The 24933-nt window shown below is 36.5% G+C and overlaps 1 long non-coding RNA gene across 1 annotated transcript; it reads right to left on the reverse strand.

The window, feature by feature from the left end:
- Positions 1–729: 729 nt before the first annotated feature.
- LOC115507165 lies at positions 730–24933 on the reverse strand. The gene is made up of 3 exons (XR_003966573.1): positions 24905–24933; positions 8437–8440; positions 730–832 (listed from the first exon to the last, which is right to left on the reverse strand). It is a non-coding gene; the product is annotated as an uncharacterized LOC115507165 (long non-coding RNA).

Raw genomic sequence — 24933 nt, forward strand, 5'->3', positions numbered from 1 at the left:
TGATGTGCAGAGGTTTTCATCTTGATGGGGTCCTAAGAGTTCAGTTTTGCTTTGGATTCCCTTGCCTCCTTGTCTAGTAAGTATTTGCTGAGCCAACGTCAAATAGGTTGGTGCCTGTTTTATCCTGTAGGATTTTGATGGTATCATACCTCACAATTAGGTTTTTCATCCATTTTGGATTTATTTTTTAGTATGGTGTAAGAAAGTGGTCCAGTTTCATTCTCCTGCATGTCACTGTCCAGTTGTCCCAGCACCATTTGCTGAAAAGAGTGTCTTTTATCCATTGCCTACTCTTTCCTACCTCGTCAAAGATTAGTTGGCCATACATTTGTAGGTCCACTTCTGGATTCTCTATTCCATTCCATTAATCTATAGGCCTGTTTTTGCCAATACCATATTGTCTTGATGATTTTAGCTTTGTAATGCACCTTAACGTCTAAAATTGTGATGCCTCTAGCTTTTCTTTTCTTTTCCAATATTACTTTGGCTATTCGGGTCATTCTGGTTCCATACAAATTTTAAGATTGCTTGTTGTAGCTCTTTGAAGAATGCTGGTACAATTTTTATAGGGGTTGCATTGAATGTGTAGATTACTTTGAGTAGTATCAACATTGTAACAATGTTCTTCTAATCCATGACCATGGAATGTTTTTCCATTTATTTGTGTCTTTTTAAATTTCTACTATAAGCTTTCTATAGTTTTCAGGGTACATATCTTTTACTTCTTCGGATAGGTTTATTCCTAGGTATCTTATGTTTTTTGGTGAAATTGTAAATGGGATCCATTCCTTTATATCTCTTTGTGCTGCTTCATTCTTGTTGTATAGAAATGCTGCAATGTTTATTATTTCTCTTCTGCTGGCTTTTTGCTTTATGTGCTGCTCCTTTCTAATTCCTTTAGGTGTGGAGTTAGGTTGTGTATTTGAGACCTTTCTTGCTTCTTGAGATAGGCTTAAATTGCCTATTTACTTTCCTCTTAGGGCTTCCTTTTCTGTATTCCAAAGAGTTTAGACTGTCTTGTATTTCTTTTCATTTGCTTCCATGTGTTTTTTAAATTCTAATGTAGTTTCCTGGTTAGTCCATTCATTCTTTAGTATGATATTCTTTATACTCCTTGTATTTGATGCTTTTACAAATTTTTTGCTGTGGTTGATTTGAAGTTTTCTAGCATTATGATAGGAAAATATGCATAGTATGAACTTCATTTTTTTGTACATTTGAGGGCTGATTTGTGACTCAGTATGTGATCTATCCTGGAGAATGTTCTATGTTCACTGGAGAAGAATGTGTACTCTGCTGCTTTAGGATAAAATATTGTGAATGTATCTGTTAAGTCAATCTTGTGCAGTGTGTCATTCAAAGCCATTGTTTCCTTGTTGGCTTTTTGCTTAGATGGTGTGTCCATTGTTGTAAGTGGGGTATTAAAGTCTCCTACTATTATGGTATCGTTTTCTATGAGTTTCTTTATGTTTGTGAATAACTGATGTATATATTTGGTTGCCTCCACATTGGGGCATAACTATTTATAATTGTTAGATCTTCTTGATGAGTAAACCTTTTAATTATGATATAATGCCTTTTTCATTTGTTACAGTCTTTGTATTAAAATCTATTTTGTCTGATACAAATATGGCTACTTCTGTTTTGTTTTGGTTTTTTTGACCTCCATTAGTTTGATAGATGGTTCTCCATCCCCTTGATTTCAATCTGGAGGTGTCCTCAGGTCCAAATGAGTCTTTGGAAGACAGCATATAGATGGGTCTTGATTTTTTTAATCCATTCTTATACCCTATCTTTTTGATTGGAACATTTAGTTCATTCATATTCAGGGCAATCACTGAAGGATATGAATTTAGTGCCATTATGTTACTTGTAGATTTTGTGTTTCTGGTGATGTTCTCTGGTCCTTTGTAGTCTTTGTTGCCTTGATCTTTTTTTCCACCACTCAGAAAGTCCCCCTTAAAAGTTGTTGCAAGACACAAACTCCTTTAGTGGTCACAAACTCCTTTAGATTTTGTTTGTCTGGGAAACTCTTTATCTCTCCTTCTATTCCAAATGCCAGCCTTGCTCGATAAAGGATTCTTGGATACCAAATTTTCCTACTCAGCCCATTAAATATTCCCTTATACTCCTTTCTGGCCTGGCAAGTTTCAGTAGACAGGTTTTCTACTTACCTTATGTGTCCACCCTTGTAGCTTAAGGAACTTTTGTCCCTAGCCTCTTTCAGAATTCTCTTTCTCCTTATATTCTTGCAAGTTCACTATGATATGTCATGGTGTTGAATTGTTTTTGTTGATTGCGAAGGGAGTTATCTGCCTCTTGTATTTTGGATACCTATTTCCTTCTTCAGATAAGGGAATTCTCAACTACAATTTTTTTCCCCAAATAAAACTTCTGCCCTCTTTTCTCATTCTTTTTTGTCTCTTGACTCCTATGATATGGATATTTTTTCATCTCATGGAATCACTTAGTCTTCTAAGTCTCCCCTTGTGACCTAGTAATTTCCTTTCCCTCTTTTTTTCAGCTTATTTTCCACAATTTTATCTTTTATTTCACCTATTCTATTATCTGCTTCTTCAATCCTCACTGTTACTGTATCAAGTTTGTTTTGCATCTCAGTGATAGCCTTTTTAAATTCATCCTGACTAGTTCTTACGTCTTTGATTTCTGCAACAATATATTCTCTGCTGTCTTCTATGCATTTCTCAAGCCCATTCTGTAGTGTTATGACTGTTGTTCTACATAATTGTTCAAATATATTGTTTGTATCTCTTTTGACCAAGTCTCTGGTTAATTTCTTCTTGACATTTCTTTTGGGGAGAATACCTTCATTTTCTCTTTTGCATGTTTCAAAAGCTTGTTATGTCCTACACCTGAGAGTACTACTATATATAAATTTACATCCAAGTTAGCATATAGTGCAACAACTATTTCAGGGGTAGATCTCAGGGGCATTATTTCCATTATGTTTCTTGTAGAGTTGGAGTTCCTGGTGGTGTTCTATGGTCCTTTATAGTTTATAGTCTTTGTTGCTTTTTTTTTTTCATCTTTTCTTCCCTCAGAGAGTCCCCCTTAAAATTTCTTGCAGGGCTGGTTTAGTGGTCAGGAACTCCTTTAATTTTTGTTTGCTGGGGAAACTTTTAATCTCTCCTTCTTTTTTGAATGACAGCCTTGTTGGATAAAGAATTCTTGGCTGCATATTTTTCTGATTCAGCACATTGAATTTATCCTGCCATTCCTTTCTGGCCTGCCAAGTTTCTGTGGGTAGGTCTGCTGCAAACCTGATCTGTCTTCCCTTGTAGGTTAAGGACTTTTTCTCCCTTGTTGCTTTCATGATTCTTTCTTTCCTTTGACTATTATATGCCTTGTTGATGGTTGGTTTTTGTTAAATCCTATCGGAGTCGTCTATGCTTCCTGTATTTTGATGTCTGTTTCTTTCCCCAGGTTAGGAAAGTGTTCTGCTATGATTTGTTCACATAACCCTTCTACCCCTTTTTGTCTCTTTTCATCTTCTGGGACCCCTATGATTCTGATGTTGTTCCTTTTTAATGAGTCACTGATTTCTCTAATTCTTACATCATGCTCTTTTTCCTTAGTATCCCTATTTTTTCCTGCTTCATTATTCTCCATAAGTTTGTCCTCTATATCATCGATTCTCTGCTCTGCCTCATCCTTCCTTGCTGCCATGGCATCCATTTGATATTGCAGCTCATTTATATTATTTTTTATTCCACTCTGACTAGCTTTTACTTCTTTTATATCTGCAAAAAGTAATTCTAATCTATTTAAACTCTAGCTAGTATTCTTATTGTTGTGATTCTAAATTCTAATTCAGACATCTTGCTTATATCTATGTTAGTTAAGTCCCTGGCTGTCATTTTTTTCCTGCTCTTCTTTTCGGGTGAATTCCTTTGCTTCATTATTTTGAAGGGAGAAAAGTCATGAAGTTAAAAAAAATTTAATTAAATTAAAAAAGATTAAATTTAAAAAATTAGGAACAACAATGAAATAAATGATGCTAGATCCTAGGTGTGTTTTGTTGGGCATTGAAAGGGGCTTGATAGATTAGAGAACAAATGGGGAAAGAAAGGAAAGAAAAAAGGAAATGTTTTGAAAATTTGAAAAAAATGAATACACTGTAAGAGAATAAAATGAAATGATGGAAGTAAAATAGATTTGAAAATATTTCCAAAAATTAAAAAATATAGGAGAAAAAAATTGAAGAAAAATATTTTTAATAAAAATTCAAAATAAAAATAATTTTTTCTCTTTCTGTATTCAAGAAAAAGAAAAGAAACAAAAAAAGAAAAAAAAACAGGGAAAAAAAGAATATTTAATAGATGGACCAGCAAACAGACTGAAACATGATTGAAATTACTTCCTTTTCTGCTAGAGTTCAAACAATGAAGCACTTTATAGTCTGTAAACTAAGCAGACAGAGAGACTTGTGTTCCTGGAGAGTGAGGTTGGCCCAGTTGGGTGGGACTTAATGTAATTGCTCTGTTCTCCACTAGAAAACACTGCTTAGCTTACTTGGGTGGATTGTTGTGGTACCTGTATGTGTGTATGCACATGTGTGGGAGGGGTGAAAATGGCATCACCCAGCTACCCTGTCTCTACTATTGGAAGTCTGTGCTCTCCCCAACCAGCAATCGCTCAACTGCCTTTTGTGTCTGGCTTCTGTCCACTCCCCGCTTTTACACTGTCCGTGACCAATCCGCAGGCAGAATCTCCCTCCTGAGATTTGTCTCAGATGCAGCTGTTTTTCTTGACCCCTTACTTCTGAGGGACTATGGCTTTGACCTGTTCTGATCCTCTGTGGGAGGGTCTCACTGAGCAATGGCCAGGTGCCAGCCACCCCCAGGAACATTTGTGGGATCATGCTGCTGCTGATGCCTAGAGATTAGGCTTGGTGCCAGCCCATCCCAGAAAAACTTCATGTGATCGTGTAGCAGCAGCATTTCAGGAATTATGGAAAATCACAACACACATTTGGAATCAGGCTTCACACTTAATGACCTTGTTCCAGCACCAGCAAATATGGTTGTTCTCCTGGGTCTACTGGGGCCTTTACCTTTGGGGGAGCCACACAGCCTCTAGCAAATATCCTCCCAGCAGGGAAACGACCTCTCCCTGTGTGCCCTGAAGTCCCCCAGGGGATTTCACTCTGTTCCTGGGGATTTGCCCTTCCCACCTGAGCTCCATCAGGTATTGAGCTGTGGAGTTTCAGACTCTGTGCTCCCCCTGTTTATGGGAGAAGGAATCTAAACCCTCTCTTTTCTCCTTTCTCCCTTTTATTTCAGTTCCTCCAGCTGTTTCCACTTTTACACTTTCTCTCCAGCTGTTTTGGTTGGGGGGGGGGCGGTGCTGATAGGGAAAAATCTTTTGTGAGATGGCCAACAGGACTGATAGATAAATTCCAGTCCCTGCCTGAAGACTCCCCTTCTGGGTTCTTGTTACCACCCTTCTTGCCTCTGGCACCAAATTACTACTAATGAGGAATGCAGAAGTAACAGACTATAAATTGTCCCCTCTGTTGATGTTCTGGGCTCAGACCTCTGGAGAATGATCTCCTCTGAGCCACTGGTGTAAAATAAAATGCCTGCTTTCCAATATCTCTGAGTGCTGCTTAGTTCTTCTGGTGGGTGATCCAGACCAGTTTCCATAACAGTGCTTTTCCCGTATTCTCCCCCTGTCTTCATCCTCTCTCCACACGCAAAAACAGCTCCCTGTCCTCCGTGGCTTCTCTCTTCCCCAGTTCACCTGTCCGTGCCATGTACCTGCTGACTTCTGTGGTTCAGATTGTTGTGTTATTCCTTAAATCAGTTTTCCAGGTGTGCAGGAGAGTTTGGTGTTGATCTGGCTGTATTTCATGGACGCGAGACACAAAAAATCTTCAATGTTGTTTACCATCTTGGCTCCTCCTCGAGAGTACTACTATTAAAAAGGGGTCATACACTGTCCAGGGCCTGACACTCCAGGAAGTGTTTATGGTGTATGCTGTTTGCACTCTGTTGTTGTGTTTACCTGCTCATTCCAACTAGTCAGCTTTCTGCAGAGCTCCTCCTTGCTTACAGTGGTGAAGTGTTTGGACCTTTAAATAGGTGTGCTTTGATTTATTTGTTTAAGTAACACTGGGGAAAAAACAAGGGAGCTTGATCCCATAAAAATAGAAAGAACCATAATAAAAAATAATCAAACAGAGAATCAGAAAACTATAAGGCTGATTCTGGGGGTGGAGGGGAGAGAGAGAAAAATGCAGAAGAAAAGAGAAAAGAAGGGAAAAAAGAGAATAAAAAAGGCTGATGCACACACACACACACACACACACACACAAAGAAGATAAAAGGAAATGACAAAAGCAAATCAGAAAATATAAGCCCGATTCCCAAAAATAAAAGGAACAAAGAGCTAAAGAAGAATTTTTAAAAAGTTGTTTGTTGGTGCCTGGGGATGGTGGCAGTGCTAATCTAGAGAACAGACCAGCTGTGGTGGCTCAGTGTCTGTCTTTCACCAGTAAATTAGCAGTTCCCACAAAAGAAGGACAGTTTGGTGTATGTGGGTCTTGCTTCCACTGGGGCTGCTGTTGCTCTCTTAAGTCTCATGTGTTGGTGTTGGCAGCAAAATGGCACCACCCCAATCTCTTGTCCTAAGACTGGGGATCTCTATTCCCACTGTTCAAGCAGTCTTCACGGATTAGTGAGGGAAGCCAGGTTGCCTTCTCTTGAATTTTTTTCTTTTGCATCTGGCTGTGATTCAGAGCCCAAAGTCTTAAAGGGACCAGAATTTGGCATATGACTGGGATTCAAACCCAAATTCTTAAAGGACCCGGCACAGCATGGTTCCATTCCCGTCCTCTGGAGTAGAGCCTCTCTACCTGCTGATGAAAGGCCTTTGACTGGCGCCTTCAGGGTTTTGTGTCCTTGGGGAGGCAAAAAACCATCTTCCAAAATTATTCCAGGAAAGTGACTGTTCTCTCCCATTGTGCCCCAGAGATTGCTACACCATATTATGCACTCTTGGGCCAGCTCCCTCCTCCCTAGGAACTCATGACATGGTTCTGCTCTGGAGAAAGTCATGCACTTCCACAACCTCAGAGTTTCAGTTCTAAAAGCTGTTTTTTAAAAACAGAACTGGGGCACTCAATATTCCTCGCTTCTCAGTCTGTGGTCCAGAGAGGTTTTCCTCTTGTGCTAACTCAATACCACACTTTCACAACCCCTCTCTCTTTCTCTTTCTTTCTTTCCCTCCCTTCCATGGCTCCACCATTTTATCTTCCCCAATTCACATCCATGTCCCTTGTATTTATCCAAGCTGTTTCCCTTAACCTGTGGAGGTCATTCTGCCACTCCTCAGATGTATTTTCTGGGTTTTCCAAGTAAATCTGATCTCAGTACAGCTATGTTTGAGGGATAAGGAAAACCCAGGGTCCCCTACTTCATCATAACTCCTCTTGATACATGAATCCTTTGTCTACTTACTCAACTAGTTAAAGATCCCTATGTGTCTTATTGAGTTGACTATGCATGTTATCCACCAAATTGGCTGTCTTTTCACTGTATCCCACACTACATTCCTTTCTATTCAGTGTTATTGCACATTCAATTTGCTTAGGTTGAAATAATTTTACTCACCCACTAATATTTCTTTATCCTTTAATCCCCAGATTTCTTCCATGCAGATTACCTAAATGATTTCAATCTGCAGTGATTTCTTTCTTTTTTTAAATATAATTTATTGTCAAATTGGCTAACATACAGTGTGTAAAGTGTGCTCTTAGTCTTGGGGGTAGATTCCCGTTGTTCATTGCTTATATACAACATCCAGTGCTCATCCCAACAAGTGCCCTGCTCAATGCCGATCACCCATTTTCCCCTACCCCCCATGCTCCATCAACCCTCAGTTTTTTCTCTGTATTTAAGAGTCTCTTATTATCTGCCTTCTTCTCTCTCTGTAACTATTTTTTTCCATTCCCTTCCCCCATGGTCTTCTGTTCGGTTTCTCAAGAGCCACATATCAGTGAAAATGTATGATATCTATCCTTCTCTGACTGACTTATTTCACTCAGCATAATACCTTCTAGTTCCATCCACGTTGCTGCAAATGGCATGATTTCATTATTTCTCATTGCCAAATAGTATTCCATTGAATATATAAACCACATCTTCTTTATCCATTCCTCAGTTGATGGACATTTAGGTTCCTTCCATAATTTGGCTATTGTTGAAAGTACTGCTATAAGCATGGGGGCACATGTGCCACTATGAATCAGCACTCCTGTATCCTTTGGATATATTTCTAGTAGTGATATGGCTGGGTCGTAGGGAAGTTTTATTGTTAAATTTTGAGGAGCCTCCACACTGGCTTCCAGAGTGGCTGCAACAGTTTACATTCCCACCACAGTGCATTAGGGTTCCTGTTTTTCCACATCTTCACCAGCCTCTGTAGTTTCCTGATTTGTTCATTTTAGCCACTCTGACCCATGTAAGGTGATATCTCATTGTAGTTCTGATTTGTATTTCCCTGATAATGAATGAGTTGAGCATCTTTTCAAGTGCCTATTGGCCATCTGGATGTCTTTGCAAAAATGAATATTCATGTATTTTTCCCATTTCTTCACTGGATTATTTGTTTTTCAGGTGTTGAGTTTGGTATGTTCTTTACAGATTTTGGATACTAACCCTTTATCTAATATGTCATTTGCAAATATCTTTTCCCATTCAGTCAGTTGCCTTTTAGTTTTGTTAATTGTTTCCTTTGCAGTACAGAAGTTTTTATCTTGATGAGGTCCCAATAGTTCATTTTTTTATTTTAATTCCCTTGTCTTTGAAGATGTGTCGGGCATAAAATTGCTGCGGATGAGATCAAAGATGTTGTTTCCTGTTTCTCCTCTAGGATTTTGATGGTTTCCTGTCTCACATTTAGGTCTCTCATCCATTTTGATTTTATTTTAGGGTATGGTGTAAGAAGTGGTCTAATTTCATTCTTCTGCATGTTGCTGTCCAGTTCACCCCACAGCATTTGCTAAAGAGACTGTCTTATTTCCCCTGGATATTCTTTCCTGCTTTGTCAAAGATTACATGGCCATACATTTGTGGTTCCAATTCCGGGTTCTCTATCCTATTCCAGTGTGTCTGTTTTGGTGCCAATACCACACTGCCTTGGTGATTACAGCTTTGTAGTAGAGGCTAAAGTCTGAGATTGTGATGCTTCCCACTTTGGTTTTATTCTTCAATATTGCTTTGGTTATTCATAGTCTTTTGTGGTTCCATACAAATTTTAGGATTGTTTGTTCTAGCTTTGAGAAGAATGCCAGTGCAACTTTGATTGTAATTGCTTTCAATGTGTAGATTGCTTTGGGAAGTATTGATATGTTAAAAATTATTCTTCCAATCCATGAGGATGGAATATTTTTCCATTTCTTTGTGTCTTCTTAAATTTCCTTCATAAGTTTTCTATAGTTTTTAGCACACAGAATTTTACATATTTCATTAGGTTTATTCCTACGTATTTTATGGTTCTTGGTGCAATTGTAAATGGGATCACTTTCTTGATTTTCCTTTCTGTTGCTTCATTATTGGTGTATATAAATGCAACCAATTTCTGTACCCTGATTTTGTACCCTGTGACTCTCCTGAATTCATGCATCAGTTCTAGCAGCCTTTTGGTGGAGTCTGTAGGGTTTTCCATGTAGAGTATCATGACATCTATGAAAAATGAAAGTTTGACTTCTTCTTTGCCAATTTGGATGAACTTTATTTCATTTTGTTGTCTGATTGCTGATGCTAGGATTTCCATCAGTGTGTTAAACAATAGTGGTGAGAGTGTACATCCCTGTCCTTTTCCTGATCTCAGGGGAAAGCTCTAAGTTTTTCCCCATTAAGGATGATTTTAGCTGTGGGCTTTTCATATATGGATTTTATGATGTTGAAGTACGTTACTTCTATTCAGACATTCTTGAGGGGTTTTATTAAGAAAGCATGCTGTATTTTGTCAAATGCTTTTTCTGCATCTATTGACAGGATCATATGGTTCTTATCTTTCTTTTATTAGGTGATGCATTACAATGATCTATTTGTGAATACTGAACCAACCCTGTAGCCCAGGGATCAATCCCACTTGATCATGGTGAATAATTTTTTTATATGTTGTTGAATTTCAATGGCTAGTAACTTGTTGAGAATTTTTGCATCCATGTTCATCAGGGATATTGGCCTATAATTCTCCTTTTTTTGTGGGGTCTCTGTCTGATTTGGGAATCATGGTAATGTTGGCTTCATAGAATGAGTCTGGATGTTTTCCTTCCTTTTTTTTTTTGAACAGCTTGAGAAGGATAGGTGTTAACTTTTTCTTAAAATCTGGTAGAATTCCCCTGGAAAGCCTTCTGGTCCAGGACTCTTATTTGTTGGCAGATTTTTGATAACTGATTCAATTTCCTCACTAGTTATGGGTCTGTTCAAATTTTCTATTTCTTCCCATTTGAGTTTTGGTAGTGTGTGCGTGTCTAGGAATTTGTCCATTTCTTCCAGGTTATCCACTTGTTGGCATATAATTTTTCATAGTATTCTCTGATAATTACTTGTATTTATGTGGGATTGGTTGTGATAAATCCATTTTCATTCGTGATTTTATCTATTTGAGTCATCTCTCTTTTCTTTTTGAGAAGACTGGCTAGCGGTTTATCAATTTTGTGTATTTTTTCAAAAAACCACACTTAGTTACATTGATCTGTAGTTACTATTCGTTATTCTTTCTTTCTTTCTTTCTTTCTTTCTTTCTTTCTTTCTGGATTCTATATAGTTTATTTCTGCTCTGATCTTTATTATGTCTTTTCTTCTGCTGGATTTTGGATTTCTTTATTGTTCTGCTTCTAGTTTATTTAGATGTGCTATTAGATTTTACATTTGTGGGGCGCCTGGGTCGTTCAGTCAGTTAAGCGTCTGACTTAGGCTCAGGTCATGTCTCACAGCTTGTGAGTTTGAGCCCTGCATTGGGCTCTGTGCTGACAGCTCGGAGCATGGAGCCTGCTTCGGATTTTGTGTTTCCCTCTCTCTGCCCCTCCCCCGCTCACACTCTGTCTCTCTCTCTCAAAAAAAAAATAAACATTAAAAAAGTTAAAAAAATATTTTATATTTGGCATTTTTCTGGTTTTTTTGAGATAGGCCTGGATTGCAGTGTTTTTTTCCTCATAGGACTACCTTTGCTGCATCCCAAAGGGTTTGGACTGTTGTGTTTTCATTTTCATTTGTATATATATATATTCGCTAAGATACATCACATACTGGGTTACAACACAGTCCTCAAACAACATAAAAGAATTGAGATCATACCATGCAAACTTTCGGATCACAGTGCTATGAAACTTGAAATCAAAGAACACCCTACTAAAGAATGAGGGGGTGAACCAGGCAATTAAAGAAGAAATACTTTATCCTCCATGCTTTTGGATGTATTCCAAACTTTTTCCTGTGGTTGTATGTGATCTATCTTCGCGAATGCTGTATGTGCACTCAAGAAGAATGTATATTCTGCTGCTTTAGGATGAAAAGTTCTAAATATATCTGTCAAGTCTATCTGGTCCAGTGTATCATTCAGGGTCATTGTTTATTTATTGTTTTTCTGTCTAGCTGGTGTGTCAATTGTTGTAAGTGGAGTATTAAAGTCCCCTGCAATTACCACATTCTTACCAATAAGATTGCTTATGTTTGCGATTAATTGTTTTAGATATTTGGGTGCTTCAGAAATCAGTGAATAAACATTTATAATTGTTCAGTCTTCTTGATAGACCCCCTAATTGTGATATAATGCCCTTCTTCATCCCTTGTTACAGCCTTTACTTTAAAACTAGTTTGTCTGATATAAGTATGCTACTCCAGCTTTCTTTTGACTTCCAGTAGCGTGATAGATGGTTCTCGATCTCCTCACTTTCAATCTGAAGGTGTCTTCAGGTCTAAAATGTGTCTCTTGTAGACAGAAAATACATGAGTCATGTTTTTTTTTAATCCATTCTGATACCTTATGTCTTTTGATTGGAGTATTTATTCCATTTACATTCAGTGTTATTATTGAATGATATGGGTTTAGAGTCATTGTGTTATCTGTAGGTTTCATGCTTGCAGTCATGTTTCTGGTGTGTTGTGGTCTTTGCAACATTCACTCACAGAGTCCCCCTTAGGATCTCCTATAGAGCTGGTTTAGTGGTGATGAATTCCTTCAGGTTTTTTGTTTGTTTGTTTGTTTTGGGGGGGAAACCTTTTGCTCTCCTTGTATTATGAATGACAGGCTTTTTGAATAAAGGATTCTTGGCTGCAGAATTTTCCTAATCTACACATTGAAAATTTCCTGCCATTCCTTTCTGGCAAGCTAAGTTTCAGTAGATAGGTCCTCTACTACCTTTATGTGTCTACCCTTGTAGGTAAAGACCGATTTATCCCCAGCTGCTTTCAGAATTCTCTCTTTAACTTTGTATTTTGCCAGTTTCACTATGCTTTGTCATGCAGAAGATCAATTCAAGTTATGTCGCAGGGGAGTTCTCTGTGCCTTCTGGATTTCAATGTCTGTTTCTTTTCCCAGGTTAGGGAAGTTCTCAGCTATGATATGTTCAATCACACCTTTAGCCCCTTTGTCTCTCTCTTCTTCTTCTGGAATTCCTATGATACATATATTGTTCTGTTTCATTGAGTCACTTAGTTCTCTAATTCTCTGCTTGTGATCCAGAATTTTTTTAAATCTGTCTTTTTCTCAGTTTCATCTTTTTTTTCATAATTTTATATTCTATTTCACCTATTCTCCCTTCTACCTCTTCAATTCTGGCTGTCCCACCTTTAGTTTATTTTGCACCTCATTGACAGCATTTTTTAAATTCATTATGAGCATTTTTTAGTTCCTTGATCTTTGCAGCAATAGATTCTCTGCTGTTCTATGCTTTTTTCAAGCCCCGTGATTAATCTTATGACTATTACTCTATATTCTTGTTAATTTTTAGTGTTTAAATCTGTTTTGATCAGTTATTTAGCTGTCATTTTTTCTTGGAATTTCTTGTGAGGAGAATTCTTTTGTTTCATCATTTTGACTCATTTTCTGTCCCTAATGGGTTTTAAAAGCTTGTTATGTATCCTGCACCTGTGAGAATTATTATATTAAAGAGGGGTCATACATTGTCCAGGGCCAGGCCTTGCAAGATGTGTTTTGTGGAGATTGTTACTTGATCTCTGTTGTTGTGACTTTGGTTACTTCATCTCCCTACTCGTTGTGATGTTTTGACCCCTCCAGTTGGTGTGGGTTGATTTGTTTGTTGAAGTAGCTCTATGCCTTGTCACGTTGTCCCAGTGTGTCCCTGGAAGATACAATCTCTTCCTCCAATACTCTCAGATTTCAAAGTCCATTAGCTTCAACTCTGCTTTGTTTGTGAGACGAGGGAACTTTGGATCCTCTTACTCCTCCACCATGTTGGCCCTTCCCCCATTCAGCATATTTTCCTTTGATCTCTTTTCACCATGAATTACAATTTTAAGAACTGCTGAAATTGGAGGTTAATATTAAATGCATTTGACTCTGTGGTAGAGAAATTTAAATTATCCTCTGTGACCCCTTGATAAAATTTTTTAAAGATTCCTAAATTGATATTCCAACATGAGTGTATTTTTACAATAAATTAGTTGATAGAAACATGCTGGATAAAATGTCAAATATAAATTGTCACCAAAGAATGTTTTATATATATATAAATTTCTTTTTTATTTTATTTATGATATGTTTCATGTTCTAAAGAAATGTTCTGTTAAATTTTTTTTGGTTACAGTACAAAGTTAATATTTTCTTAAATTAAATAGAGTGGTTTTATAGATGTGCCAAGGATATTTTAAACAAAAGAAAAGGGGTTAAGGAAATTATTAATTAAAATATGATGGATTATTAATGTCATATTAGCTATTCTGTATTATGTCTTAAGGAGAGTTTGAGAAGGAACTTTATATGTCTTGATTCTCTCATGCTTCTCTTCAACAAGACTGGGGACACAGGAAGAAAGGTTCCTAAGATATTGGCAACAGCCTCGCATTCCCTCTTGTGGTAAACAAACAAACATGGCAGTCCGTGTGGAAAATTATCATACTACTACAAGATGGGCTGTGACTTTCTGGGAAAAGTAAGGGTATCTAAGTCATCCTGCTTTCTACAAATAATGCAGAAAATTAAGAGAATGAGCTAAATTATTAAATTGCAGCATAAATGAATAACATACAATTATTCCTAAAACAGATATTAAAAGCAAAGTATTAAAGTTATATGTAAGTTATGAATCACTAAATTGTACACCTGAATCTAATATTACACTATAAGTTAACTAGAATTTAAATAAAAATTTGGAGAAAGAAAAAAAATAGTTATATTAATAACTTGGCTTGATCATTTTAAAGCCCCAAAACATTCCTATGTAATTGAGTTGTAATTTAGTACTTCATTTAGGAACAGCACTGTATCATGATCGCACACTGTTAAGTATGCACATACCAGTATGCTTGTCATTATCATTTTTTGTTCTAGTTGTCTACTAACTCTACATCTTTGCTTCATTATAACTATGTTGCTCAGTGTTCTTTCTTTCCTTTATTTCATCCCTAGCATTCTAAAAATCGAAACAAATATTTTAACAGTATGTTATAATCAGGCTTCGTATATGACAAATATTCTTATTTTTGTTTTTTAACTTGTTTTTAGATTCCACTTATGAGTGAAATCACATGGTATTTGTCTTCCTTGATCTAATTTATTTCACTTAGGAAACTCTTTTACACTGCATTGTTCAGTAGAAACTGTTACTTCAAAGGAAAAAATAAGGAACAAACTATAATTTGTAGTTTATAGAAAGTTTATGGTTAAATCCCTTGGCATAGGGTTTAGAATGTATGGTATAAGATTATACAAATTTTTAAATTGCTTTATTAAATTTAGAGTATTTTAAAAAAATAATTTAAAATGAATGCAATGATTCCAAACCATTTTATAGATGGAATATCTGATTTTAAATCTTGATTTAAATCTTTGCTACTTGCAGCCTCATTCCATGGTCCTCATGTTTCATTTCTAGCAGTGTGGTATTGTATATATATTTAAGTTAACATTAACTAAAATGTATTATAATTTGGAAAAATTGGGACTCCTTTCAGTGTAAGGATCTAACAATATGTTAGTTCCATGTTCCTTTAAATACCATAATTAAGCATGTCTATGGTTGTTATTTCTGACATTTGAAAGGCAACTATTTTGGGGCGCCTGGGTGGTTCAGTTGGTTGAGTGTCAGACTTTGGCTCAGGTCATGATCTCGTGGCCCATGAGTTCAAGCCCCACATCCTGCTCTGTGCTGACAGCTCAGAGCCTGGAGCCTGCTTCGGATTCTGTGTCTCCCTCTCTCTCTGACCCTCCCCTGTTCATGCTCTGTCTCTCTCTGTCTGAAAAATAAATAAACATTAAAAAAATTAAAAAAAGAAAGGCAACTATTTCATTTCTGCATTTGGAAATAGAAATGAAAGACTCAATATGTATGGTATTATTTAATATGTGGCTTCAAGAACAACATATTAAGTATATCAACCTGTGCCACATTGCCTAAATGTTCAGACACTTACTATTTTAATTTAAAGTTTATCTTTTAAACTTCTATGTATTCTTTCTGATTTTTGTAAAACATCTTCTTGATAGCAATCTTGTTGATGACTTTCCTATAACTTTGTAAGTAAAAATTTCTTCCAATGCTTTATGTATATTAGTGTAAAATTCTTATATTTGAATAATATGAAAAACAAATCAAGGTAGAGGAGTGGGGAACACTAGATCCTTAATAATAAAAACACTCAGATTGAAATATAATGTTCTATAAAATGTATCTGGAACATTTTTTAGTGCCATAAAAGAAGAAAGTCCTCAAAAAATGATGATGGGGCTATGTCATGTCAAAGGACATAGGCGCCAACTATAAAAGTTCCCAATGGCCAAAGCTAGAACAATGTTAGCAAAAAAAAAATTGTATTTGATTATAAACCAAAATAAAAAAAAATTGTAAGTCCATAAATAAATAAATACATAAATACATAAATAAAAGACAAATGTATTATGCAAAAAAAATCCATATTATTTATGTACATACTCTGCCCTCAAGGATGTAGAGGTGAATAATGTGTTTTAAGTGTGGGCAGTACATATTGACTTCTTTCTTAAAAGTGATACAGTATAGAACCACTGCAGGGGTGTAGTAATTTTACAAGGAAGAAACCTGACAAATACTACCTGAGCCAGGTAAGCAAGTTTAACATCAAAAGTGCTTAGTAATTTTGACAGTGTGTACACTTGGTATGATGTGATGAGAATGGCACTTCTGTCCTCTCCTCCCACAAAACCCATAACCTCTCCAGCTAATCGTGAGAAAAACATCATACAAATTCTAATAGAGGAATATTTAAAAAGCACCTGGTCTATCATTTTCAAACTACTAATATCATCAAAAAAGGAAATCTGAGAAACTTCCACAGTTGAGAGGACCCTAAGAAGACATGAAAAATAAATGGGATGTGGAAGATAAAACAGACCTTAGTTAAAAACTGAGGAAATCTGGGTAAAAAAATGGACTTAAGTTAATAATAATGTGCCTCTATTGGTTAATAAATTGTAACAAAATTGCCATATTAATGTAAGTTATTAATAACAATGGAAACTGGGTGTGGGCTTTATGGAGACTATACAATTTTTAGACTATCACAATTTTTCTGTAAAACAATATTTTAGCAAGTGCTATCTTTGTATGTAGATTCCATAAGTCAATACTTGAAGATTATGTAGTTGTAAAATTTTGTTGTTTGTTTTCTTTAATTTGTTCTTTGTCAACTGATTAAAGGATATTAAATCAAAATCAGTGGGCTTTTTCCTATACATTGGCAACAACATAATAAACAGTCTAAAGGCAATCCTAGGAAAGAAAGCTAAAATTATGAGAATATCTAAAACCTGTATGCAATTTCTGGCTCTATCCTGATGATATGGACTGTAGTTACTATTTGTTAAAGGATACATACACCCCAATGTTTATAGCAGCATTATCAACAATTGCTAAACTATGGAAACAGACCAAATGTCCATCAGCTAATAAGTGGATAAAGAATATGTGACATATATATAATGAATATTACAGAGCTATTGAAAAGAATGAAGTCTTGCCCTTTGCAACAATGTGGTTGGAACTAAAATGTATTATGTTAAGCAAAATAAGTCAGTCAGAAAAAGACAAATACCATATGATTTCACTCATATGTGGAATTTAAGAAACAGAACATATGAACATATGGGAAGATAGGGAAGGGGATAGAGGGAAACAAACCACAAGAGACTCTTAACAATAGAGATAAAACAGAAGGTTGATGGAAGGAAATGGGTGGGAGATGAACTAGATGAGTGATGGGTATTATGGAGGGTTCTTGTTGTGACCAGCACTGAGTATTGTATGTAAGTGATGAATCACTTAATTTTACTCCTGAAACCAATATTGCATGGTATATTACCTAGGAAACTTATATATATGTATATAATATATAATATATAATATATATTACAAATATATATAATATATATAAACATATACATATATATGCATGTGTGTGTACACATATATGTACATAAAATAAAAAAATAGAATGAAAAAATCACAGCCCTGGCAGCCAATATATAAGGTTTAAAAGAGAAAAAAGAAAATTAAAAAAAGACTACCTAAGGAAAAGTAACTAAAAGAGAGAAAATTAAAATCAAGTGGTTTTGTTTTATCTGCTGTTTTAGGATGAAACAGGTATTACTGATATTTAAAAGAAAAAGCATTATGTAATGTTTTACTCTGAAACACAGGAAAATAACATGGCATTTTCCAAATCAATATATTGACACAATATTTACATATGTCTATAATTTGCACTGGAAGAGAGCAAAACCAGTGATCATGTTTCTTAAAACTATCAGACGTGGGGGAGGTAGGAGAAGATGGCAGAGTGGGAGGACCCTAAGTTTATCTTATCCCCTGGATACATCTGGATACCACTCACGTCATTGTGTTTTAATATAATTTATTGACAAATTATTTTCCATACAACACCCAGTGCTCATTGCAAATAGTGCCCTCCTCCAGCCCATCACCCACTTTCCCCTCTCCCTGACCCCCATCTACCCTTAGTTTGTTCTCAGTCCTTAAGAGTCTCTTATGGTTTGCCTCCCTCCCTCTCCATAACTTTTTGTTTTTTTTTTTCCGCCTTTCCCTCCCCCATGGTCTTTGGTTAAGTTTCTCCAGAATCACATGCAAGTGAAAATATACGGTATTGTCTTTTTCTGCCTGGCTTATTTCACTTAGCATAATACCCTACAGTTCTATCCACGTTGCTGCAAATGGCCAGATTTCCATCTTCCTCATTGCCAATTAGTATTCCACTGTATATATAAACCACATCTTCTTTATCCATTCATCAGTTGATGGACATTTAGGCTCTTTCCATAATTTGGCTATTGTTGGAAGTGCTGCTATAAACACTTGGGAACAAGTGCCCCTATGCATCAGAACTTCTGTATCCTTTGGGTAGATTCCAAGCAGTGCTATTGCTGAGTCATAGGGTAGTTCTATTTTTAATTTTTTGAGGAACCTCCACACTGTTTTCCAGAGTGACTCCACCAGTTTGCATTCCCACCAGAAGTGCAAGAGGGTTCCTGTTTATCCACATCCTCGCCAGCACCTAGAGTCTCCTGATTTGTTCATTTTAGCCACTCTGGCATAAGATGGTATCTCACTGTGGTTTTGATTTGTATTTCCCTGATGAGGAGTGATGTTGAGCATCTTTTCATGTGTCTGTTGGCCATCTGGATGTCTTCTTTGGAAAAGTAACTATTCATGTGTTCTGCCCATTTCTTCACTGGATTACTTGTTTTCTGGGTGAGTTCTTTATAGATTTTAGATGCTAGCCCTTATTCCCATATGTCATTTGCAAATATATTTTCCCATTCGGTCGGTTGCCTTCTATTTTTGTTGATTGTTTACTTTGCACTGCAGAAGCTTTTTATCTTATGAGGTCCCAATAGTTCATTTTTGCTTTTAATTCCCTTGCCTTTGGAGATATGTTGAGTAAGAAATTGCTGCAGCTAAGGTCAAAGAGGTTGTTCCCTGCTTTCTCCTCTAGGGTTTTGATGGTTTCCTGTCTCACATTCAGATCCTTCATCCATTTGGAGTTTATTTTTGTGTATGGTGTAAGAAAGTGGTCTAGTTTCATTCTTCTGCATGTTGCTGTCCAGTTCTTTCAGCACCATTTGTTAAAGAGACTGTCTTTTTTCCATTGGAATTCTTTCCTGCTTTGTCAAAGATTAGTTTGCCATACATTTGTGGGTCCAATTCTGGGTTCTCTATTCTATTCCATTGTGTCTGTTTTTGTGCCAATACCATACTTTCTTGATGATTACAGCTTTGTAGTAAAGGCTAAAGTCTGGGATTGTGTTTTCTCCTGGTTTGGTTTTTTTCTTCTTCAATATGACTTTGGCTATTCGGGGTCTTTTGTAGGCCCATACAAATTTTAGGGCTGTTTGTTTTGGCTTTGAGAAGAATGCTGGTGCAATTTTGATTGGGATTGCATGAATATGTAGATTGCTTTGGGAAGTACTGACATATTAACAATATTTATTCTTCCAATCCATGAGCATGGATTTTTTTTTTTCCATTTCTCGGTATCTTCTTCAAATTCTTTCATAAGATTTTTATAGTTTTCAGCATACTGATCTTTTACTTCTTTGGTTAGGTTGATTCCTAGGTGTTTTATGTTTCTTGGTGCAATTGTAAATGGGATCCATTTCTTTATTTCTCTTTCTGTTGCTTCATTATTGGTGCATAAAAATGCAACAGATTTCTGTATATTGATTTTCTACCTTGAGACATTGCTGATTTCATGTATTAATTCTAGCAGACTTTTGGTACTTTCTGTAGGGTTTTGCATGTAAAGTATCATGACGTCTGTGAAAAGTGAGAGTTTGTCTTCATCTTTGCCAATTTGGATGCCTTATATTTCATTTTGTTGTCTGATTTCTGATGCTAGGACTTCCAAATACTATGGTAAACACCAGTGGTGAGAATGGACATCTGTGTCGTGTTCCTGATCTCAGGGGGAAATCTCTCAGTTTTTCCCTGTTGTGGATGATATTACCTGTGGGATTTTCATGAATGGCTTTTATGATGTTTAAGTATATGCCTTCTATCCCAACTTTCTTGAGGGTTTTCATCAAGAAAGTATGCTGTATTTTTTCAAATGCTTTTTCTGCATCTATTGACAGAATAATATGGTTCTTATCCATTCTTTTAAGTGATGTATCACATTGATTTATTTGTGAATATTGAACCAGCCCTGCAGCCCAGGAATGAATCCCACTTGATCATGGTGAATAATTCTTTTTATATTCTGTTGAATTTAATTCTTTATAATCTTGTTGAGAATTTTTGCATCCATATTCATCAGGGATATTGGCCTGTTGTTCTTTTTTTTTCATTTTTTGTTCTGGGTCTCTGTCTGGTTTGGGTATCAAAGTAATGCTGGCTTCATAGAATGAGTCCAGATGTTTTCCTTAGTTTCTATTTTTTGGAACAGCTTGGGAAGGAGAGATATTAACTCTGCTTTAAATGTCTGGTAGGATTCTCCATGGAAGCCAACTGGTCCAGGATTCTTATTTGTTGGGAGATTTTTGATGACTGATTCAATTTCTTCACTAGTTACGGGTCTTCAAATTTTCTACTTCTTCCCATTTGAGCTTTGGTAGTGTGTGGGTATTTAGGGACTTGTCCATTTCTTCTGGGTTGTCCAGTTTGTTGGAATATTTTTCATAGTATTCCCTGATAATTTCTTGTATTTCTGAGGGATTGTTTGTAATAAATCCATTTTCTTTTGTGATTTTATCTACATGGGTCCTCTCTCTTTTCTTTTTGTGAAACCTAGCTAGATGTTTATCAATTTTGTTCATTTTTCAAAAAAAAAAAAACCTCTTGGTTTCATTGATCTGTTCTACTGGTTTTTTTTTTCTTTTTTGAATTCTATAATGTTTATTTCTGCTCTGATTTTTATTATTTCTCCTCTTCTGCTGCGTTTCAGTTGTCTTCGCTGTTCTGCTTTCAGTTCCTTTAGGTGTGCTGTTAGATTATTTATTTGGGATTTTTCTTCTGTCTTGAGATAAGCCTGGATTGCAATGTATTTTCTTCTTAGGACTGCCTTTGCTGCATCCCACAGGGTTTGGATTGTTGAATTTTCATTTTAATTTATTCTCTAATTGCCTGGTTGATGCATTTGTTCTTTAGTAGGATGTTTTTTAACCTCCATGCTTTTGGAGGTTTTCCAGACTTTTTCCTGTGGTTGATTTCAAGTTTCATAGCATAGTGATCTGAAAGTGTGCATGGTATGATGTCAATTCTTTTGTGTTTATTGGGGACTGTTTTGTGACCCAGTATGTGATCTATCTTGGAGATGTTCCATGTGCACTCAAGAAGAAAGTATATTCTGTTGCTTTGGGATGTAGAGTTCTAAATATATCTGTCAAGTCCATCTGGTTCAGTGTATCATTCACACCATTTTTTCTTTACTGATTCTGTGTCTAGATGATCTCTCCATTGTGGTAAGTGGAGTATTAAATTCCCTTGCAACTACCACATTCTTATCAATAATTTGCTTATGTTTGTGATTAATTGTTTTATATATTTGGGTGCTTTTGAATTCGGTGCATAGACATTTATAATTGTGAACTCTTCCTGATGGGTAGACCCTATAATTATTATATAATGCCCTTCTTCATCTCTTTTTACAGACTTTACTTTAAAAGTAGTTTGTCTGATATATGTAGGGCTCTGCAGCTTTCTTTTGACTTCCAGTAGGATGATAGATAGTTCTCCATCCCCTCACTTTCAATCTGAAAGTGTCCTCCGGTCTGAAATGATTCTCTTGTAGACAGCAAATAGATTTGTCTTTTTTTTTAATCCATTCTGATAGCCTATGTCTTTTGATTGGAACATTTAGTCCATTTACATTCAGTGTTATTATTGAAAGATATGGGTTTAGAGTCATTGTGTTATGTGTAGGTTTCATGCTTATAGTAATGTCTCTGGTACTTTGTGGTCCTTGCAACATTATACTCACATAATCACCCTTAGAATCTCTTGTAGGGCTGGTTTAGTGGTTATGAATTACTTTGGTTTTTGTTTGTTTGGGAAAACCTTTATCTCTCCTTCTATTCTGATTACAGGCTTGCTGGATAAAGGATTCTTGGCTGCATATTTTTCCTGTTCATCACATTGAAGTTTTCCTGCCATTCTTTTCTGGCTACCAAGTTTCAGTAGCTAGGTCTGCTATTATCCTTATGCTTCTACCTTTGTATGTTAAGGCCCATTTATCCCTAGCTGCTTTCAGAATTCTCTTTATCTTTGTATTTTTCCAGTTTCACTATGATATGTTGTGCAGCAGACCGATTCAAGTTACGTCTGAAGGGAGTTCTCTGTGTCTCATGGATTTCAGTTTCTCTTTCCCAGATTGCGGAAGTTGTCAGCTATGATTTGTTCAAGTACACCTTCAGCCCCTTTCTCTCTCTCTTCTTCTTCTGGAATTCCTATGATATGGACATTGTTCTGTTGAATTGCATCAGTTAGTTCTCTAATTCTCCCCTCATAATCCAGAATTTTTTATCTCTGTTTTTCTCAGCTTCCTCTTTTTCCATTTTTTTTACATTCTAATTCACCTATTCTCCTCTCTGCCTCTTCAATCCAAACTGTGACTGACTCCATTGTATTTTACACCTCATTTATAGCATTTTTAAATTCATCATGACTTTTTTAGTTACTGGATCTCTGCATGTCTCTATGCTGAGATTCTCTGCATGTCTCTATGCTGAGATTCTCTGATGTCTTCTATGCTATTTTTTCAAGCTCAGCTATTAGTCTTATGAATATTATTCTAAATTTTTGTTCAGTTATATTGCTTATATCTGTTTAGATCAATTCTTTATATATATATATATATATATATATATATATATATATGAAATTTATTGACAAATTGGTTTCCAAACAACACCCACTGCTCATCCCAAAAGGTGCCCTCCTCAATACCCATCACCCACCCTCCCCTCCCTCCCACCCCCCATCAACCCTCAGTTTGTTCTCAGTTTTTAACAGTCTCTTATGCTTTGGCTCTCTCCCACTCTAACCTCTTTTTTTTTTCTTCCCCTCCCCCATGGGTTCCTGTTAAGTTTCTCAAGATCTACATAAGAGTGAAACACTATGGTATCTGTCTTTCTCTGTATGGCTTATTTCACTTAGCATCACACTCTCCAGTTCCATCCACGTTGATACAAAAGGCCATATTTCATTTTTTCTCATTGCCACGTAGTATTCCATTGTGTATATATACCACAATTTCTTTATCCATTCATCAGTTGATGGACATTTAGGCTCTTTCCATAATTTGGTTATTGTTGAGAGTGCTGCTATGAACATTGGGGTACAAGTGCCCCTATGCATCAGTACTCCTGTATCCCTTGGGTAAATTCCTAGCAGTGCTATTGCTGGGTCATAGGGTAGGTCTATTTTTAATTTTCTGAGGAACCTCCACACTGCTTTCCAGAGCGGCTGCACCAATTTGCATTCCCACCAACAGTGCAAGAGGGTTCCCGTTTCTCCACATCCTCTCCAACATCTATAGTCTCCTGATTTGTCCATTTTGGCCACTCTGACTGGCGTGAGGTGGTGTCTGAGTGTGGTTTTGATTTGTATTTCCCTGATAAGGAGCGACGCTGAACATCTTTTCATGTGCCTGTTGGCCATCTGGATGTCTTCTTTCGAGAAGTGTCTATTCATGTTTTCTGCCCATTTCTTCACTGGGTTATTTGTTTTTCGGGTGTGGAGTTTGGTGAGCTCTTTATAGATTTTAGATACTAGCCCTTTGTCCGATATGTCATTTGCAAATATCTTTTCCCATTCCGTTGGTTGCCTTTTAGTTTTGTTGGTTGTTTCCTTTGCTGTGCAGAATCTTTTCATCTTCAAAAGGTCCAAGTAATTCACTTTTGCTTTTAATTCCCTTGCCTTTGGGGATGTGTCGAGTAAGAGATGGCTACGGCTGAGGTCAGAGAGGTCTTTTCCTGCTTTCTTCTCTAAGGTTTTGATGGTTTCCTGTCTCACATTTAGGTCCTTTATCCATTTTGAGTTTATCTTTGTGAATGGTGTGAGAAAGTGGTCTAATTTCAATCTTCTGCATGTTGCTGTCCAGTTCTCCCAGCACCATTTGTTAAAGAGGCTGTCTTTTTTCCATTGGATGTTCTTTCCTGCTTTGTCAAAGATGAGTTGGCCATACGTTTGTGGGTCTAGTTCTGGGGTTTCTATTCTCTTCCATTGGTCTGTGTGTCTGTTTTTGTGCCAATACCATGCTGTCTTGATGATGACAGCTTTGTAGTAGAGGCTAAAGTCTGGGATTGTGATGCTTCCTGCTTTGGTTTTCTTCTTCAGAATTCCTTTGGCTATTCAGGGCCTTTTGTGGTTCCATATGAATTTTAGGATTGCTTGTTCTAGTTTCGAGAAGAATGCTGGTGCAATTTTGATTGGGATTGCATTGAATGTGTAGATAGTTTTGGGTCGTATTGACATTTTGACAATATTTATTTTTCCAATCCATGAGCAGGGAATGTCTTTCCATTTCTTTAAATCTTCTTCAATTACCTTCATAAGCTTTCTATAGTTTTCAGCATACAGATCCTTTACATCTTTGGTTAGATTTATTCCTAGGTATTTTATGCTTCTTGGTGCAATTGTGAATGGGATCAGTTTCCTTATTTGTCTTTCTGTTGCTTCATTGTTAGTGCATAAGAATGCAACTGATTTCTGTACATTGATTTTGTATCCTG

Source organism: Lynx canadensis, chromosome X (assembly GCF_007474595.2).
Source record: "Lynx canadensis isolate LIC74 chromosome X, mLynCan4.pri.v2, whole genome shotgun sequence".
NCBI lineage: Eukaryota > Metazoa > Chordata > Mammalia > Carnivora > Felidae > Lynx > Lynx canadensis.